The sequence below is a fragment of the Gallus gallus genome, chromosome 5, assembly GCF_016699485.2.
Source record: "Gallus gallus isolate bGalGal1 chromosome 5, bGalGal1.mat.broiler.GRCg7b, whole genome shotgun sequence".
NCBI lineage: Eukaryota > Metazoa > Chordata > Aves > Galliformes > Phasianidae > Gallus > Gallus gallus.
Genome location: NC_052536.1, coordinates 55216648 through 55233611, shown reverse-complemented (window position 1 = coordinate 55233611; position 16964 = coordinate 55216648). Strand labels below are relative to the sequence as shown.

General features: G+C 42.9%; 1 long non-coding RNA gene across 1 annotated transcript in view; it reads right to left on the bottom strand.

The window, feature by feature from the left end:
- Positions 1–16665, bottom strand: part of LOC107053584 — a 123407-nt gene extending 106742 nt beyond the window's left edge. Inside the window, exons 1-2 of the long non-coding RNA XR_005860114.1 lie at positions 16417–16665; positions 2501–2633 (exon numbers count right to left, since the gene is read on the bottom strand). This is a non-coding gene — a long non-coding RNA (uncharacterized LOC107053584). The remainder of the gene's footprint in view (positions 1–2500; positions 2634–16416) is intronic.
- Positions 16666–16964: the final 299 nt, after the last annotated feature.

The following is a 16964-nucleotide window of genomic DNA, read 5'->3' as shown; positions in this document are numbered from 1 at the left end:
GGAAGTGCATTTGTGGCACGGAAGTGGGTTCATTTCTGATGCCAGCCAAACAAGAGCAATGCACTGGTCAAATACACTCACAGGGTCCTTGCAAACAAGCACAGGCTCAGAGAATAACAATTTCTCAAACCTCGTCTTGCTTCCAAACTCTCCTCCTCTTTGTGTACGTAACCTTCCAAATAGTCATAGAATCATGAAGATTGAAAACGACCACTAAGATCCCCAGGCCCAACCCACCCCCACCATGCTCACTGACCATGTCCCTCAGAGCCACATGTCCACAGTTCTCCAAGACCTCCAGGGACGGTGACCCCACCACTTCTCTAAGCAGCTGGCTCCAACGCATCATTGCTCTTTCTGAGAAGAACTTTTCCCTAATATCCAACCTGAGAGGTCCAGACTGAATGGACCTGATTGCTCATGCTTTAGCAAGTCATAATTTTCAGAAACAACACCACCCTAAACAAAATTGCCCAGAACGTGGGAGCACTCACTCATCTCATAAGAAAACCATTATCTTTTTCCTCTGAGCAAAACCATAGCATGGCAGGCAGAGTCACAGCAATAGCTCTTGTTCACATAAAGCTGTAGTCGTGTTTTTTGGGGGGATAATATTTCAGTCTGTGACACACACAACAGGTCTAGTTTTCCCAGGTAGCTGGCAAATCCTAATGTTACATTCTCAGTAGTACTTCACAGCTAATTCATCATTTTCCTAAGACAGACCTGATGAAAAAGCACGACTCTGTGCAATATCCCACACAATCAACAGCACCCCAATGAAACTGCATTATTAATTCTCTCTTTGTTCTACCCCCTGACTACTCAATCACTCCCAAACCACCATGTAAGAGAAGCAATCCCAATAGGCTATTTGCAGTCCAACATAAAGTGCCATAGATATTTTTGGAGCACTTTGGTCACTTTGGAGGGACTTGAGAGAGATTAGACTCTTTACTGCTTGAGCCCCGCAGGAACCGCTTGATACGATACAGGCTTTAGAAGGGGGCTGATGTCTTGGTGTGCAGGACTGAATATCTATTCTTCCATCTGATTAATATAAGGAACCCATGCCTACTTCATCCATCCACAGAGTCTTTCCCTCCAGTTCAGTTAGTGATAACCACAAAAATGCTAAACAGAACAAACAAGGATTTACCCTAAAGTAATCTGCAGGTGCCACATCAGCCAATCTTCCCTTCAGATACGCATACAGAAAAGATAACACAATATTTAGCAATCCATTTTTCTATTCTGTTTCATTACCACCTCAATGGAACACACACACACACACATATATATATGGAATAGAGTAGGGGCAGGAGGAGGGAAGATACAGGAAAATGGAATGTTTAAGTCCCTCTAGTCAAGCTCATTGCAGCACAATCAAAGAGGAAAGTAAACCCAAGAATGTGCAGAATTTCTGAGCCGAGATCAAAACCCGAACTTGTTTTCCTTCCCCAGAACACTGTTTGACTTTAGGGCATTGTAGTCTTCCACCTTCTCTATGCCCTTAAAAAAAAAACAAAACCTGAACTGTGTAATGGGAACAGGTGCCAGTAATAAAGCCCAGAAACTCTGTTTGTCCCGGTAAGAAATTGTCATCTCACTCCTTAAGCACAGTCTGGTACTGTCGATAAATATAAACAGCATTTTGATAAAGATAAATCATAAAGCGGTTCTTTGGTCTTCTAAAGAGACCGGGTATTGTGGACAGCTGTTTGGCTGCTGGAGCTACATTTAATGAGATTTATGCACAAAATTGTTTGCACGTTTGAGCGATATATTTCACAATGGCACCGAAAACAATTGGGTGTTGTGGGATAAGTACCTTTTACAGTATATCAAGGTCAAACCTTTTACTTGATGTACTTAACTAACCATGTAAAATATTACATCAGCAAGCCTATGAGGCACTTAGAGATATATTCATATTTGCATAATGTCCTCTGTAAGTTAGTCTGCGGTCCTTAAGGGTGTTTAGAATAACTGCATGCAAGAATATACTTAATCCAATCTCATTTTAGCTTTTGCTCTTTTAAGATTTCAAAATTAATAAATCCTCCTGATACTCCAAATTACCATGAGCTTTTATAAGCATAACTTTGTAACTTTAACCCATTTATGAACATACCCTACAGGCATATGTACTAATGAATAAGAAATAACATTAGAAGTTTAAAGATGGTCTCTTTATGAAGTAATGTAAGAAAATCCTGTTAGCTGGATCAAGTACAAAAGTGTGATTTCTTAAAAATAGAAAATCCTTCACAAAATTACTTGTAATTACAATAACCAAAGGATAAAAAGTAAGAATAGTTTAAGTATTGTGCATTATTTAACTTGGTACATGAAATATGTTTTGTGTGTATGTATGAAGCATGCAAATAGAAATCTGATCTAAAGTGTGCTTCCATGGCTACGGGATTTTAATTTATTTATTTCTCCATTGTTCCTGATTGCTGTCAAGAATACTGACAGATAAAGGATTTCAAATTACCTTAAACACTTGGTGCTTCTTCAAATGAATTAAGCTCCTCTCTCGCTTGCCTGGAAGACATTGGGGAGAGATGGGGAAATCTTCCTGGTCAAAGGCTGTCCCAGCATCCTGCAGGTTCCTTAGGATCCACGAGCTAAATGGAGAATTAAAATGATGATAAAAGCTCATTGCAATAAATGGGTTAGTAACTGAAATGCCTTGGTCTGCTCGGCACTGGATTAGAGCAGCCATCACCGTCTACCCAACGCCAAGAGCCTTTACATGCAGTGGGATGAAACATCCCAGTGACCAAACCCTGTGGAAGCAGGAGAAGGGAAGGAGGCCGAGTCCTGGACACTGATGCTTATGGTTCACAGAGGGATGGGGGGGTTGGGAAGGAAATGTGGAAACCACACAGACGTGGGAAATTAAGGTCCATTTTACCCACTCCCTACTTTTAGGTGCAGAAAAAGAGCACCTCCTGTATTTTTCCCCCCTCTCCTTGCATCAAATTCAACATTAATTGTACCCAAAATATGGGAACCTCCTATTTTCCAGTTATTACTTATTATGATAATCCATTTTGTTCTGTCCCCAGATCAGCCTTAATCACTATTCTCTTTGCACAAAATAACTAAAAAAGGGATTTTATCTGGTACGAGCAGTCGGTGTGTATCATCAGAGCTGCTTTAGATCAATGGAGCTATGATACTAAGAAAAGCTGAACAGCTGGCCCTGAGACCTCAGTGTTCCCAATAGATTAACTCTGTTGATTTCCTAAGAGTGGCATTTCAGCATATCGAGAATGTATTGCTTTCAGAAGGAGGACAGGTGCAAGTCCCAGACGTCAAAGGAGTCACCCTTTTATTGTAAGGAAGCTGAAGTGTATTGACAGGTCTTACAACGAAAGCCATTTCATTCATCACATGTTGACTTTGGCAAGTTTTTGCCCTGCTCAGCGGAGCAAGAATAAAATAAATTTAAAGCAATGACAAGCAAGGTTTTGCCAGGTGGGTGTGCTATAGAGATGCTCTGCCATGCTTCCACTGGATGTCACTCTGACATTGAGCCGAACCCTAGACTTTCCGCAGACCAAAGTGGCTTTGTTCAGGGAATAATGCAAGAGAAAAGCTAAGTGACTTCTTATTAAAGCAGCTTCAGATATCCAATAACTCTTTTGAGAAGTGGGATCGTCCTTTGTAGCAGGGATTGATGGGGCAAGACAGCACATAAAGAACAATTCTCCAGCCTTAGCAAGACAAGGCTGGAAGGGGATAGATCTGCTCTCTGTAAATAAATATGTAGATTTAATGCCTAGGGGGAGAAACTGAAGCTAAAGGACTGCAGTGCACATGAGCATGTGTGTCTTGATCTTATTTAGACTGGAAATTAGAGGAAGATTTCAGCCTGTAAGATCAGAGGGGCTATGGAGCTGCCTGGCGGAGTGGACTGGCAGGGCAGCTCTCCCTCCCAACCAAGCAAACAAACCCCAGCAAGGGTGAAAGCAAACCACAATGTGTTTATGAATGGCACCGTAGCGTGTCACAGCACGGTCTGGGAGGTGACCTAACGCAGTGACCCAGGAGCTCTCCTCATCCTTAGTTATCTGCAGCACCTTGGCTACCTCTATGGTGTATTAAGGCAAAGGTTTCATATGGAGCCCAGATGCAGCAAGAGGGCAGTTCTGGTATTTCTGCCTCGTGGCATTCTCCTGTTCTCCCTACCCTTCCTCTCTCACATTCACAAAAAGGGATAGTCAAACAGCCAGCCTGAACTCTGTGGGATTTACAGCACCATAGAAGAAATCAATGGGAATGGTATTTATCTCAAGTCACTAATATTAGGTCCAGACATGGGACAGAAAGGGAAGCAATGCATCACGTAGTGCTACATCTGCTGGAGATGTTACCTGCAGTATCCCAGAAAATTCTTAAACAGACACACAACTGATTTTCTTTCGAAACCAGAAAGCACATCACATCATCTCCAGCCCTGAGCGCTAACGCTTTGTTACTGAGCATCTACATAAATTCTGCATGGATGCAGATGCCTGGCAGCGGGTGTAGCTGCGGCTCAGCAGCTGTGACACCTTTTACCTGCGCTGCTATCTGAACATTGAAAGCACACAAGAAGCAGAGATGAGCGCTGCCAGCTGGCACCTGTACCTGACGGCCCTTATCCACCGTGTGGAGCAGGCAGCAGGTGACATGTGAAGGCCACCCAGGCAGAGGAAAGCTTCAGCCTGCTCTGAAAGCATCTGTCACAGCAAGCTGTGCGCTGCCCAGCCTTCAGGGCAGGTCACAGGCCTGCAAAGGCACCGCTCACTGCAGAACAAAGCCACACAGCCAGCAACGGAGCTCAGTGATGCTCTGCCACCACATCCTAAAGAGTTAGGGAAGGGAACGACTGCCTTCTATACAAAAAGGATCTTTATATGATAGACGAGGACAACTTGCAGGAGTAATTTCAGATCCCTTCCCCTGGGAAGCTCAGAGATGATGGTTCAGGTGTTCTCCACACTTACTTGCTCTTCTTCCCCCCATTTATCCTGCATGCGTAATGAGGCGATCTCCATTGTTCTCCATCTGGAGAACTCCAATTCTCCAGCTTCCCAGGCAGCCAGCAAAACTGCTAACCTAGCAGCGTAGAGAAGCCCCTCTACTGAGCATTCACCCCATCTCATTTAAGCTACAGTTAGAAACACCATCACCTCTACCATCTCTCTGTTGTTGGAGTCTACATTATCACCACCAGAAGTCTTCTCTAACCCTTCAGAACCAGCCTCCACCAGAATATGACAACACCTGAGGACATGGCAAGAAATGGGTCAGAAATAAGTCTAAGTAGCTCTCACTAATCAAAGGCAATAACTCAGGTAGCTTATATTTCCATATCAATAAAATCAGTACAAGGGAATAATCTAAAGGAGCACTGATAGTCTCCTAATAACCAAGAAAACACAATCAAATGAACTCCTCCTCCTGTTTGCAATCCTGGATTCTCATCAGCATCAAGTAGGTTTCACAAATGTTGGCCAAGGTGAGGCATCTTCTAACCATCACAACTACTGTTAGAGAAAGGCCAAACTGCAGCATAGCCGGGCATATTGCTCTCATATGGACAGTCATATCTGGATGCTTACTAAGCCAAAAAAAACGCCTGTCAAAATATAGCACTGATACTTTGAGTTCAGCCTGCGTACCTGCAGAAGATGTAATAGAAAGTATGAATGATGTAGGAACAGTTGGGCAACCTGATCTAGTACTTGATCCAGCAGCTGGCAACCCTGCACGCAACAGGGGGGTTGGAACTTGATGCTCCTTGAGGTCCCTTCCAAACTAAGCCATTCTACAATTCTACAAACAGTTGAATATAGTGAGCATAGTGAAACCCAAATTACAGCAATAGATTGCAGATGCTGAGAATGACTGAGGAAAGGCCAACTAAGCATCCCTGGGAAGGCCACGTTGCACAGGCAGTGCATCCTTGCAGACAACCAGAAGAAGAAATAAAATTGAAGATTTTTAAGCAAAATTCGGAGGTCTGCAGATATGAACTACCAGCATGTCCTAGGCAGAGAGAAAAAGAGGGCAAGCTTTAACAGCAACAGAAAGGTCTTGTGTCTGCAAAGCAGGGATAGAAATGTCTTGTGATAGAAAGATTATTCTCTATATCCAACAACATGAATTCCTGTCCTCAGAACACAGCTATCTGTGAGAACATCACTTTATGTAAACATTCAACAGCATCAAATATACAGAGGAAAGTTGTCACTGAACCTATGACAAGTCTGAAGTGACTTTTCCACCGTATTACTGAAGTTATCAAGGAAAGAAGAGTCTGACGTTCCTAAATTTCTTAAAGGATGAATAATTTAATTTAATTCCCACACTGAATAACAGATTTACTTGTAAACGCTCAGACTTTCATTCTGAACACTGTGGCTTTTGGGGAAGAAACGCTGTATTTTCTTTTGTATCCAACAGTAAATTTGAGACAACCCTTCAACTGTAAACCTCAATTCCCCTCATTTATTGGGCCATCACTGATGCCTCCATAACAGCAGAAGGCAGAGATTTGAGAGTCTTGTAAAGGGTTTAGATACACAAGTCCCATTAGGCTCATGGGAACTGGTGCTGTAAATCTTTCAGGCGGCTCTAAGAAATCTCAATCTAAATTCCTTCCCTCTCGATTTGCATATTTTAGAGAAATGAGACAAAGCCCTGAGAAACAGTGGCATAGAAAGGAGGCTGCATTGTCAAAGGTATTGCTGTTAGCAAGGAACGAGGTGAAAGTAGAGAATTAGCACTGCATGGTAGCAAAACTTAATAAAAGGCACTTAGAAGTGCCATCACATTTGTCCTGCATATGGAGTTGTCACACATGGAATCACAGAGGCATTCAGGTTGGAAAAGACCTCTAAGACCGTCTAGTCCAACCCAAACCCAACCCACCATGCCCACTGCCCACCTCCCTCAGTGCCACATCTCCATGGTTCTTGGGCAACTCCAAGGATGGTGACTCCACCACTCCTTGGGCAGCTGTGCCAGTGCATCGCTGCTCTTTTGGAGAAGAAATTTTTCCTAATATCCAACCCAAACCTGCCCTGGTGCAACTTAAGGCCAGCACGTCCTGCCCTGCTGAAGGCTGCAATGCCATGTATTACAAGGAAAGTTATTTACATACAGTAGTTGCCCACAGATGAACACACCTCTGAAAGACTGCAAGTTCCTGAGCACAAGATAGATAGGTTTGAAAAGCTGAAGAAAGGAAAGCAGTCTACCCCATTTCAATAAACAGGAAAGGCTGAACTGAAGTATTTACTCCAAAATAGCACTATCAGCTTCAAGTCTGATTCTCCTCTAGGGGATGGGAAGTTTGATAAAAACGCAGCACCCTGGCGCTGGTTGTGATAAATGCTCATTGAAGACGAATTTCGGTGGCGATAAGGAGCTGTGTGACCTTGTGGAGACCCAGTGCTCAGAGGCAGCACAGCACCTTCCTACAGGAGCCAGCCCTTCTGCAGAGCGAGCAAATAAAGAAACCAGCTCAGCTCTGACACAAAACATCTTTTAACTCAATTACTGTTTACAAACAGAGCCGCGCTGCTGTCTGGGGAAGCGGAGCCCAGATACTGTCAAACTGGATAATGAAATGGAGAAGGAAAAAAGGGGAGAAAATAAAGCCTTTGACCCAGAATCCCTCCTACTCTTAGTCCAGGTCAGTCAGAGGAACGCATCCAGTCCCACCAGGAGATGCAACGAGGATTGGCCTCCTGAGAGGAGCGGGCAACATGAAAGCCTGGAATGTATTCTGCTCTGCACCCATCACGGCGAGGCATTTGAATATTGGATTTAGTGTTGTGCTTCCACAGATATAAAATTAGGCCGACAGAAGTCTGGATTCAGGCCCTTGCTCCATACTGCTAACTTGCAGAGAGATGGTAGCCAAGAGCATTTGGAACGGTTGTCTCTCTCCAGATGCTGCCATTCATTTCTGTGGGAACAAGACCACTTACATCTAATTACAGTTTCTGCTGAAATTAACAGGACAGAAATGACAGCAAAAAAAAAAAAAAAAAAGCAAACAAACTTCTCTGAACTAACTGGGAGACCTTTCGTCAGCACAGCTTATGAAATGGTTGACTTTCAAACACACCGACTTAAATAATTTGAAGTTCACGTTTCAACTGCACGGTTTGTCTCATCAGCATATTAAAGCATCAGCAAAAGGGGGAGAAAAGGGACAGTCTTCGTAAAAAGAGCTCTCATTTGTGAAATATTCTTGAACGACCTTGCAGTCAACTACAGAACTCATCATTAAGGAATAAAACATTCATCAAAAGAAACGCCAACTGCATGTTGTGTTATGTGATGTAGACTACAAGTTGTATTAACACGTGTTCACCAGGTATCGATCCTGAACTGCAACATATGTACACAACTTCACCTGCATTTATAGGTGCAGCTTACTTACGTGTGGAAATTGGGTCTAATTTCACTGAAGAGTGAGGAAGAGTTACATGGACTGAAGCTCTCAGATGAGAATCCAGCCACCCTTGTACTCCACCCCTCCTTGCATTGCAGCTATCAAATGGATCGCATCAACAGTCTATCAGAAGTAGAAAAATTCTGTCCTTCCAAGTTCCTGAAAATTTGTTCTTGCTTTCAGCTGGAGTATGTTACCATTACTGGTGTTGACTGACATTACTTAGAGTGGTCCAGTCACAAAAAGGATGAAAAAGAGGAAACTGTAAGGCTATGAAATACCTTCCCTCTGTTGTAAGAGAGGCTACATATACATACAGTGGCTGTAGTCCCATAAGGGGACCCCGTGTTCTGCTGGTGAACCAACAACGTCCTGCTCAGGTTTGTTTCCAGCTGAAGAGAAAATCTGCACGTGAAAATCATACTGTGCTATTACTCATTACTGATTTATTATTCTGTTCCATCCTTGGATAGTTGATTCTTTTAGGCTTTAATCAATGCATGGTAGTTAAAATCATTCACAGTATTCCAGAAGAAGGGGTTACATTAACATAGCTTAATAAACAGCTTAATAGGTTCAATGGATATTTCTGTTCCTTTTTTTAACAAAAGTTCACTGGCAAATGGATTCCTTTGCAGTTCCATACTACCACTTCTGCTGTATTTGGATATGGTGTGGTTGTGTAGGCACAGCCCTGTAAATATGAAAGGAGGAGATGGAGCAACGCACAAGTACTGTGCAGCATTGAGATGCACAACATCCTACTTACTGTTTGCACGTTTGTAAGCTGTGAGTGAATCTACACCTGATACATGCAGATACACACAAGCAAAAACTTCCCAGATCAGACTGAGCAAATTACAAACTTGAAAGAAAAAAAAGTGGATGGACAAATTACCACTGCTAGATATGGGCCTTCCAACTGATGTTACAGGTAGGCAACGGCCAAATACAAGCAGTGACTTAATGCTCTACAGGATACTGGTAACCCATCTTAAGTCCTCTAACACTGTCAAAATTAAAGTGAATTTGTAGCTGGCTTCCAACACACCAGTTCCTAGAGTTTGAAAGCCATTTCTCCTTCAGATTTCCAAACTGGGCACAGTTTTAAAGAATCTGGATCTAGGTCCAGCTCCTGACTTGCCACAAGGGGCAAAGCAGAGTCTCACAAAATGGATGCCTGACAGTTACTTGTGTGCCAGTTGTGGAGGTGGCTGATTATGCAGCAAGAATTTATGGATCGCAAGGCACAAAATTGGACTCTTCGTTTTGCTTTAGCAGCAGAGCCCTTAAGACACAGAAATCCAAGTAAGAATCTTTCACTAGAAATATTGGACTTTACCCCACGCTGGGCAGACTTGAGAAACATTTCAAGCTTGAGATGAACTAAAGATGTGTAGGAAATAGTGCACAAGCACAGATCTAAACAAAATTCATGGGAAAAACATGAGCTAATTTTAACTGTTGCCTGTCCCATCTTTCTTTAGGAGAGCTGAAGGCTCTTCATTTGTTCTTACTTATTCATTCCAAACACACAGACATGGTGTTTCAGCACATCGTGCCTGTTTAAAAGTGATTTTCAAACCAATGCTGTAAAACCTCTTGGACACGCATGGAACTCCTTGCTAAGAGTCCAGTCCAGCTTCCACTGAAGTCAGTACTTGGAGTTTGATGGCAGTTGTATTGGACCTTTGGGTGAGACTTTCAAAAGTGACTCCCGGTGTGCCTACATAGTTAAGTTTGTGTCTTAGCCTGACCCTTAACTCGCTAATCACCTGCACAACTAAACCTCAATGCAACCACAGCCTGAGGCCTGAAGATCTTTGAAAAGTATAGGGGAAGGGTAGAACCCTGCTTCTGGGAAGCTGTGAAGGAAGAAGGGAGCTCCTTCTAGAGGCAATACAGTAGGAACTCAGGAAACTGTTAATTAGAGCAAACGAATATCGCCACTAGAGCCAAGAGGCCATTTGTAGACTTAAAATTGAGGTATGATCATGGGTACCACTGAATCTAAGCTCTAGAATTTTCCTGAAATACCACTTTTCACAGAATAGATATGCCAGCAGATCTTTCAGGAAGGTTCAGTGGGGTAGGGAGCCACAGAATCGTAGAATTATTCAGGTTAGAAAATATCTGTAAGATCACCAAGTCCAAACCCAGCCCATCCCCACCATGCCCACTGACCACGTCCCTCAGTGCCACATCTACCCTTTTTCTTGAAAACCTCCAGGGAACTATATTCACATCTTAGACAAGTTACCATAGTTTTAGTTTCCTGAAATGAAACTCACACTGGTAGTTATATGAAGAAACCAATACATAAGAAGCAGGTAGGAGAGAAACTTTCATCATCGAGCTGATAAAAGATGCAAAGTTATTTTGTAAGAAACTAGCTAAGAGTTGACTTAAGTAGAAAATCACAGAGTGTTGAAATCTGTATAACAATGAAAAAGGCAACTATCAATTTGTGATCAGCTTGCACTGTTTTAGTCTTTCCCCAAAGAGGTTTTCTTTCCAGCCAAATATTAGGGATATTGTCGCTTGCTTCCAAGGATAAATTCCTGGAACAATAGCCACTAAGTTGACAGGTTTAAAGCTTTATCTAGAGGGAACATGGTAGGGAATGAGCTACAGAACAGATTTTCCATTTGAGACTCATTCCAAGAGCTGCAGAAGTACAACAGTTTCCAAAATGTAGGACAGATCTCCTCAGGTTATTGCCTTACAAAGGACATGTCTGCACAGCCAGCAATTAAAAATTCACAAGAACATCTTGCCACACGGCTCAACAGTCAACTTGCTTTCCAGTCTCTGAATCTAATCTTACCTTGAGCATTCCTCATCTCAGGAGGAAGGGCAGTTAGACAGGACTAGGCTGCAAAGCCCCAAAAGTTCAAATCTCAGTCCTGATTCTGAGTTTTGAAGAACTTGCTCAATTCCTCCAAGATGCAGTTTTCCATTTGTAAAACGAGGATTCTGCCACTTTTGGTTGCCTGCTCAGTCCCTACAGATCCTAGAGTTATTTGGAAACAATCTCTTAGCACGTATTTACTTTTTGTTTTGTGGAACAGGACATCAAATGCCATTGGAAACCTTAAGCAATGTAGCAGTATTGATGAAACACAGTGAAACAAACTGCCAAGAGATATCACAGTGTATAGAATCATAGAATCACCAAGGTTGGAAAAGATCTCCAAGGTCAGCTTGTCCAACCGTTCAACCACCACCAATATCTCCCCACTAAACCATGTCCCCTAGAACAACATCTAAACATTTCTTGAACACTGTGCAACTTTAAGGGCCAGGTTAGACAAATAACTCCCTAGAATGGTTTAAACAAAATCCATCCCATCTTGAAGAATGTGGTTCAGCTACATCACTGCCTCTCAGTATTGTTCATCATCAGTCTTGTCTCACTCTGGTGGAACACTCCCAGCTCTGACAGAATTTCATCTCCAATGTAACATTTATTGTACAGACACCAGCAAGCCATCACCGAAAAAGGAAGTTGATTTTGTGACTCCTACACTCATAAAAGCTAAACTCTACTTCATCCTGAAGTTGATGGGCCTGATAGAGTAACATCAGGATGAAATTCTCTGGGTAATGTAGGCCAGACGTCGGGACAGATGATCACAGTAGATCCTGCTAGTCTTGCAAAAAAAAAAAAGGCTAATCCACTGTGACCAACTGTTAGTCCAGGCTCATCAGCAATTAGTGATTTCTTACTGTGGCAACACAAGAGCTATGCAAAGGGCAGCTATGGGAAAGCCCTCACAAAACTCTGGCGAGCAAATATCATCCCAAATGTTGCAGACCATTTGGTGATTTTCTGCATATCAGAATAAGGTATATGTTTTGAAGAGTACAGTCTGCAAATTGTTCACCCTGTTCCACTAAGCCTACTAAATCATCTGGAGGTGTCCCAGTTTAGCAGAACTACAATCCCTATTAAGTGGCACTCATTGCCACTAAGCATCATTGGACTTACATGATTTCCCTTGTAGATGTCTGGATTAAGTGGTTTTGCCAACTAAGCACCTCCTTTTTCTGATTCAGCGGAGCGTTCTGAATCGTATGTATTTTACTGCTTTATGTATCTCAAATAGCATGAAAACTGGCTGGTTTTTGTCGAAATTAAAATGCAGTTTATCTGTTGCACAAATTTTCAATACACGTGAGCTCCCAATGCATGTGGAATACATTTCATCTCATCTATGTATACAGCCCTGCATTATGTATATAGTGGTTTTCAGAGAGCAGCGAACAGCCTTCCCATGCACTTACCCTGGTCTGATAACATTCTTATGAAACAGAAATTATATGCTGAATGTTGGAATAATGTCAGCGCATAAAGGGAAGGAAAATAAATAAATAAAGAAAACCCAAATCCCGGCACCTTGAAGCAAAGCTCTGAGAAACTGTCTGTCTCAATGGAAAATCCTAAGGCTGGTGAATTTGGCCGCTTTCAGAGCGTAGTTCAGCAAGTAATGCCTCTTTCATTGGCCACTCAAAGCTCTAGAGTCACATCTGTTTGTGCTGGCGTGAGATTGGCATGCTGCTCCCGCTGATGAAAGCTGAAGTGATGGTGCCAACCTACAGGGAAAAGCATGGCTTTCAGGATTTTGCTTTCTTTCCTTTTCCTGCAAGTATTCTAATACAGTGCCAAGGCAGCAAAAGAGGCGAGCACACAAGTCGTCTTTGGAGGACAAGGGGAATGGAAGGAGGAGGTGGTGAGGAATGGGGGGGGAAAAAAAAGGCATCTCGTCTGAAAGCTGAACCCGTCATAGATTTCTTTCTTTTTTGATGATAACAGAACAGGTCAACAATGATCGGACCTCATAAAGCAACTGAAGGGTTGCCATTAACTTCCACAGAAGCAGCTTTTGTCCCTACACCTCTGCATGGCAACCACACACATCCCTTAGCCTTCAATGAGAGCAAGCCGGCTTTTCAAAAGATGTTCTTTAAAAATTGCTTTCTTCTGAGGAAAGGCAGAACAAACCTTCATTTCTGGGTAAGCACAGATTCACAGGAAATGATGCTATGGCCCACAGACTGAGTCCCAGCACAGGGCTCACGGGGGAAGAAAAACGAGATCACACTTATGACAAAGCAGAGGCTGCAGATTGTTTGAAACCCCGTTTTCCAATGTGGTTCCCCAGGAAGCAGGTGGAAAGCAGGGACAGGAGAATAATATACACCGTACCTCTGAAAACAGTGTCACCAAATGGAAATTAGGGCATGACTCACAAAGCCTGATCTTACACGATTTGAGTGCCTTTGTAGGGGAAGACAGACAGCATTCGAGGTTAGAGCAGGACTGAGATTTCAGCCAGCCTCATTCTCACGCCTTGCAAAACATCTGAGAATAATTATCTCTGTTCCTTTTCTTTAATTAGCCTTGTGTCTCATTAGAGCAGTACACTGCCATGTCTTTATTTACTTGATGATATCTCCTCCACACCTTTGCTTCCCTCGTTCACCTAATCTTAACATCTCTCTTTTCCTTCCCTTAAAGCTCTTTATTTTAATGCTTTGATGTTGTATTGGCTTCCCCCTCAACCTCTTTATGTAAAAGAAAAACAAAGAAAGAAAATCTGTACACAAACCAGCAGAGTCAACTACATCTTGACAAATCAAGCTATTAAAAAGTCGGGAAAAGCAGATTTAAAGATGAAAGCTCATCTTTAACCCAGCTTCCTTTTTCAGAGACCTTAATATGATCTCTTTATGTAACTGTTTGCCAATTAATTCAAAATATAATGTGAGCTGCAATGTCTCACAGAGACAGGCATTCATTAGGTTTGTGGAGAGTATATAGTTTTCAGATGTTGATTGATTTTTAAATCTCATTGAGATGTACGGAGCAAGACTTCTTTTAAAGACATCAATTATCCAAACAACCACTGTTTAAATCTACACATTCACAAGAAGCTGATCGTTTCACATGGGTGGTAAACAGTTCCCCTAGAAGATCAAATACCAACATTTAATCTTACAGTAGCGACAAGCCCTGCTCGAATTATGACCTCGCTGTAGGGAAAACAAGAGTCATCATCTTGGACTTTGCCCTTCTCAGCACATTTCCAAAGCTTATAAGCAAGGACCACGTTCCAGGCTATGAGATCAGATTCTTGAGTATGTGATACTATAGAATTTATAAAGTCATTCTGGGCATTTCATGGAGTTTGATGTCACTTCCATCCTTGTGAAGATGCCCTTGCATTGCACTTGTGGTACCCAAATAATGCTACTTCCCTGAAATGGTTCAGCTGATCCTTCATACTGTATCTCACTGGCATATTCTGAAACACAAGGAAAGATAAATAAGCCATAAGATCTCAAATATGGCATTGAGGTTTATCGCTCTGTGCTTCCGGTACTCAGAGTACTCGTTAGAAAAGGAAGCGTTTAATTGAGCTCAACAGACTTCATTCCCAATGATTCTTGAGTGGAATCAAAAGTCCAAAGCCTGCCACTTCTCAGATCTTTCCACACCTGTCTGACTGTCAGTAACAGATATCTAAATCGTGATGTAAACCAAGGTATTCCCTGGATTTTTGACACATAAAGAGCCTGAACGTTGTCAAACACAGTCCTGTGGTGTCATATTTACCATGACTTGGCAGGACAACAGCCAGAACCTCTCAAACTTAGTGCAGTACACATCAGTCAGCTTCCAAGTGAGCTCTGCTGTGCAAACTCTGTGTTTACTTCTCCATTCTGTTATTTTAAAAATTCCTGCCCAGATATTTTTGGTACCTAAATTGAACGTGGTAGCGCTACACAGCTGCCACGAATGTACAGAACACTAAAACCATTAGCTGTGCATCACCACCCACAGGATTTGTAGGAAACCATGTCAGCTCTGCAACAAGAAAGCAATCCTTAGCGCTGGTATGTTCTTCAAACACAACATAGCACAGGCCTTATGTTAGATAGGGTACAATAACATGTATGCAAATAGAGCACTTTGAGTATGGTAGGAGTCAGAGTTCTCTGGTGAAATAGACCAGGCAGGAAATGAAAAATCAGCTGAGAAGCAAGCTGACAATCAGAGGGGGAAAGACAGTGCAAACAAAAAGCAGAGGAAGGAAGGCATGTTGCTGTTGGGTGAAATGGCCAACTTCTGGCCAAGTAGAAGAAGAGAAGACAAGAAGAGAAAATCCATTACCAGATGCATGGAAGCTAGGCACAAGGCAGAAGCCCTGGACTGTGGACCAGGCACGCCCCCCTCTTGAGAGAGGTCAGGGGAAACCACACATCCTAGCTGTGCTGCCTTACACTAGAGGATAAATTATAGGGACAAAGAAATAAAATCAGAAGCGCAGCTGGCTGTGCTCTGGCCAACTGTCCTTGCTCCTTTGGCCACCCTGTTCTTAACCCAGAACCCCTGATGCCATTAAAGGTTAAGGATAAAAGGTATAAGAAGATGACAACATAGATGGGTTCCTCGGGAGTCCCAGATAATCATGATCCTGGTCCTGTCCTCTCTGCTCACACGAAACTACCAAAGAGAGGAATTTCCTCAGCGACAGCACATGCTGGAAGCATGCCCAGGCCCACCACGGCTCCATCCCAGTCGTTCAGCGTGGAGCCCCCAGAGCTATTCACGATCAAGACTGAATTCTATAGCCCCCTGCTTTCCCCTGCCCTGCTGGCAGCCAAATTCCAGTGCTGGCATTATGCAAATGGAGCTCAGTCTCCCTTTCCCCACTCCTCAGCTCTATGCGATATTTTATTGAGCTATTGTTTCTCTAAGACAGTACAGAAGACATCACATATTGTCCTGATCTACTGACAGTCTCAAGCCACAAAGGAAAATATTCCTGCCTTTACAGATGAGCTTTTCAAGCACACAGCACATGCTTATGCCCCACTCGTGGTAGCATACTCACAGGACCAGCCTACAACCAAGTGCAGCCCATTTCCCCAGTTCCTCTTACCATGGGCACTGTCCAAGGTGCAGAACTCCGCACCCAACATCAGCCCATCGGCCCATTGCAACTGGCACACAGCTGTATTCCCTGCAGGTAGGGTTGTGTAGCTGGGGTTGGCAGGCGTACTCCTACAGCGCCAGGCTCTGCTGGGATCCTGTGATGACTCGAGGAACCAGCATGCACATCCAAAGCAATTACAGAAGCATGCCTTGTTGAGGCAGTTCACTGGCGTAGCAACATTTTATTTCACCTACCTGACAAAATAAAAAGCAGGAGAGAATTATTTGTCAACCCAATCCCTGTGTTAATCTAGTTGCAAGTATAATGTGATTTCCCTCCTGCCCTGGTAGTAGGTATTGCTACACCTTACATGTGGATCATTTTAATCTAATATAATCTGGCTGGCTAGGAAGGTTTCCCTCCACCACAGCTGCCTGTGATTAATGCTAAATATACACGCCAAGCTTCAATCAGCAAGAGTGTGCATCTTAGCTAGCCTGTGTTTGGGAAATCAACAGTAAAACCTACAAAATAAAGAAGATATTGCAATGCTT